General features: G+C 22.3%; 1 long non-coding RNA gene across 1 annotated transcript; it reads left to right on the top strand.

Moving 5' to 3' along the window:
- The first annotated feature begins 822 nt into the window (after nt 1-822).
- On the top strand, nt 823-1,541 carry LOC111617088. The gene is made up of 3 exons (XR_002755373.1): nt 823-1,024; nt 1,138-1,254; nt 1,325-1,541. It is a non-coding gene; the product is annotated as an uncharacterized LOC111617088 (long non-coding RNA).
- Nucleotides 1,542-4,420: the final 2,879 nt, after the last annotated feature.

Below are 4,420 nucleotides of genomic sequence, written 5' to 3'. Positions count from 1 at the left end.
AAAAAATGTCATAAAACGATAAAGATAATCTTTCGTTCGCATTTTGGTCATCAATCAAGTTTTATCTTTTATAAAGAGAGTTGTCCCTGCACGAATTTCGTGAATTAACTATAATATCATTTTCGCACATTAGATGGCGCTATAGAATGAGAGAAAGAATAAATAACGCATCGAAATTTTAAATATATATTTTACTAACGACGTAATTAACGTAAAGAATATTAATACTTGATAACAATATATATTGTTATATTAATTAATTTAAAAGATTTTACCTAAATTTAAATGGTGACGTCATTAAATAAGGCATACGATCTTGACAGGGTTAAAAGTGTTGGATTCAAAAATTCATCGATTTTTAAATATTATTTAATATTAATAACTTAAATACGAAATTAAAAAGAAATGTTTCGTCAGTTATTATTATTATTTTATGTAGTTAATTAAATACAGTCGACATTTTACTAAAATTATTAATTAAGGAAAAATAAAATTACCCGTATTTAATTTTATAATAATAACCGAAATTTATTTTTAAACTAATTAAAACAGGTTATTAAATTTAAACGATGACGTCACATCAATTACGTAGGTAGTAAAATTGTGACAACGTCGATTTATTTTAGAAATTAATTGATTGTATTTAATTTCGATAATAAATTCAGTTATAAATACGTTAAAACGTAAAAATAAATAAGCATTTATATAACAATATTATAAACGCAAATAATATTGTCAAATATTTTAAAATGATTATGATCTTAATGGGCCTCGTTATGTTTAAAAATTCCATGTTGTAAATTCCGTCAAAAGATAATCGGATTAAGCTTTAAAGTAATCCGTTATTGAATTTGTTTAAAGAGTAGAGATAAGCAGTTCGAAAATTTCCCAAAATTTGTTAATATTCCTTTTAAATACATCATTAAGTACTATAAATTAAACGAGACAGCCATTAACAGCTACAGATTAAGAACTTCTGTACCACACTTTCACTCTCCATCTTTAAAGATCAAAATAATAAAAGGTAATCTGATGAATCGCAAATTACCAGACAATTAACGATAAGAATGTAATTAATGGCTTATTTCAAGCAATTAATAGATATAACGATTAGTTTATTCCTTAAAAAATCATCAGGGTACTGATATAACAGAAATGGATTCTTTATGGCTGATAAGGAATGTAGATTAATGATCACCTCCTTAACGGAATCGCATAAAATATTTTTGTGTAAAAAAAAAGATAAAAAAAGTTGTAAGTTATCTATCTTTCTTTAATGATATATTAATATGTATAATTAATTTATTTCATTCTTTTAATATAGGCCTATATATAGATTATAAAACTTCGAAAATTTCATCTGAAATTTAGATAAATGATGTGAAAACTGAGAAGAATGTGTAACACAACTTGCTAGTTCGACCTTTCAACTTTACAGTCGAGGATACGGCTGGATTTTACGTCCTCTGGCTATTTTTATTTTCAAGAATCATGCTAAAAACTGTCGTAATGTTGTTATTGCTCAGATAGGAGTCTTAGATAAAAAACTAAATACAATTTAAATCAATTCGTTCTTTTCTTAAAATATATATATATTAATAACTTATTTTTATCAAGAAATTTCAGATTAGAAATTAAATTTATAGGTTAAAAAATGCAATATTTCATTGATACGAATTACATTTTAATTTCAATTTGCAAATAAAAAAAAATAGAAAGGCAATCAGAGAAAATTTCTTTTTTTAATTATTATTCTTAATGAAATTTTCGTAGTAATTTATGAATCGCTCGATATAAAAAAATGTATAAAATAAATTCGGTTAGTTATAAAAAAAAAAAATTTTTTTTCTAGAAATTTTCTAGATTATTCAAGAAATATTTAAATAAACGAGCTGTAAAAACGTAACCGCTCAAAATTCAAGAAAATATTTTGAAAACTCCTCTTATTGAAAAATCGTAAAACCCATTAAATCGTAGAATGTTGGGAATAAATAATAAAAAAAAAGTAAATTAAATTTATGAGAAAGTTGATATAAAATAGAAATCTTTCCAGTATAATGTTTAAAATACCAGATTAATTATTCAATGCATTTTAAGAAAATTCTAAGAAAAATTTCGAATGAAAGCTACAAATCTAAGAGGCTCAAGTGATATATGTCAATGCTAGTCCCTTATTAAAACTCCATTTATTGCTTTCTTAGAAAAAAACACCATAGAAAATCTGGTTAAATTTAAAGTTATACTGTATTACCATATACATCAAGAAGAAAATTTTTTTCTGGTAGATTTCTTCTTACCTTACTTTTCTGTCATTGGTTTATCACAAGAGCTAGGAGATTTTTTTCTTTTAAATATAAAATTTTATAATCCTTTTAAGTAACATACCGGATTTTTGCGATAAAAGTTTTATCGCTGTTTATCAAACTAATTAAAAATTCTAAGGCTAATAATATAGATTTATATCCATCAAATTTATTTTCTAACCTTAAAATTTTTGAAATTTTAAAAGTTTACATCACTTAAACTGATTAAGAAAAGAGGGAAAAATTAAAATATCCTCTTTTCTTCAGAATATAATACAAAAAATTTAAAAGAAAAAAAATTTTTAATTTTACAACATTTTACTTATTTAAATTTTGATGTAAAAATTTAAATTAATATTTTAATCTATCCAAATTTGTAATAGTATTATTCAGTTCGATAATAATGTAAAAATATAGTTTTGCAAATTTTTTTAATGCAATCTGCAAGATATTTTAGTAGTCTTTTACAGGAAATAGCCATATATTTAAAAAAAATGTCATAAAACGATAAAGATAATCTTTCGTTCGCATTTTGGTCATCAATCAAGTTTTATCTTTTATAAAGAGAGTTGTCCCTGCACGAATTTCGTGAATTAACTATAATATCATTTTCGCACATTAGATGGCGCTATAGAATGAGAGAAAGAATAAATAACGCATCGAAATTTTAAATATATATTTTACTAACGACGTAATTAACGTAAAGAATATTAATACTTGATAACAATATATATTGTTATATTAATTAATTTAAAAGATTTTACCTAAATTTAAATGGTGACGTCATTAAATAAGGCATACGATCTTGACAGGGTTAAAAGTGTTGGATTCAAAAATTCATCGATTTTTAAATATTATTTAATATTAATAACTTAAATACGAAATTAAAAAGAAATGTTTCGTCAGTTATTATTATTATTTTATGTAGTTAATTAAATACAGTCGACATTTTACTAAAATTATTAATTAAGGAAAAATAAAATTACCCGTATTTAATTTTATAATAATAACCGAAATTTATTTTTAAACTAATTAAAACAGGTTATTAAATTTAAACGATGACGTCACATCAATTACGTAGGTAGTAAAATTGTGACAACGTCGATTTATTTTAGAAATTAATTGATTGTATTTAATTTCGATAATAAATTCAGTTATAAATACGTTAAAACGTAAAAATAAATAAGCATTTATATAACAATATTATAAACGCAAATAATATTGTCAAATATTTTAAAATGATTATGATCTTAATGGGCCTCGTTATGTTTAAAAATTCCATAAAATATGTAATTAAATACATTGAAATAAAATAATATTCCCTTATAATATTCAATATTTTATTATATTTAAAAATATTGTAATTAATATTTAAAATTTTACAAAATATATTATGTAGCATGATGCATTATTTTCGAATTTTTTAAATTTTTGGGCTTAAGTAAAATTTTCATTTTATCAAATTATAGAAAAAATTGTACCAAAAAAAAAAAAATTAAATTTTTCAGATGACAGATGACCTATTACATGTAATATATCTTCATTTTTATTTCATAAATTTTTTAAACTGAATGATTAGTTTTAAAATTAGTGCATACATTCACAAATAATTAATATGCTATTAATAAATTTAAGTACGATGGCATCGCTTTATAATTTAAAAAAAAAAAAGACGCCATTTCATTTCAAATTAAAAACCCATTTTCGCTTTTTGAAATATAAATTATTATGTTTGTACGAATTTTGAGTAAAAATAAAATTTAATCAGTGTAAATATTTTCAAATTTAAATATTTTAGCACCTGACGACAATCGGGGAAAAACCGAGATCATTCGTGACGTAATCAATAATTCGTTTTCTGAAAGTAATTTTGTGAATTATTTAATAAAAATAATGTCTTCTGATATATTTTAATAACTTAAATTTTCTCGAGAATATAAAAACATTTGAATCAATCAAATTTGAAGTTGATGTCGTCAAACGACGTCATACAATTTTCAAACTTTTAAGAATTAATCTATACGTTATTCTCGTAACTCCTAAATGAAGATTTTTTTAAATGACATTTATAAATTTATTAATTCGTTATTTAAATTAAATGATCATTTAATTACGAT

This window comes from Centruroides sculpturatus, unplaced genomic scaffold (assembly GCF_000671375.1).
Source record: "Centruroides sculpturatus isolate CEXI.00-Female unplaced genomic scaffold, Cexi_2.0 scaffold4765, whole genome shotgun sequence".
Lineage (NCBI taxonomy): Eukaryota > Metazoa > Arthropoda > Arachnida > Scorpiones > Buthidae > Centruroides > Centruroides sculpturatus.
Note: the sequence above shows the minus strand (reverse complement) of the source record. Positions and strands in the feature narration are given on the sequence as shown.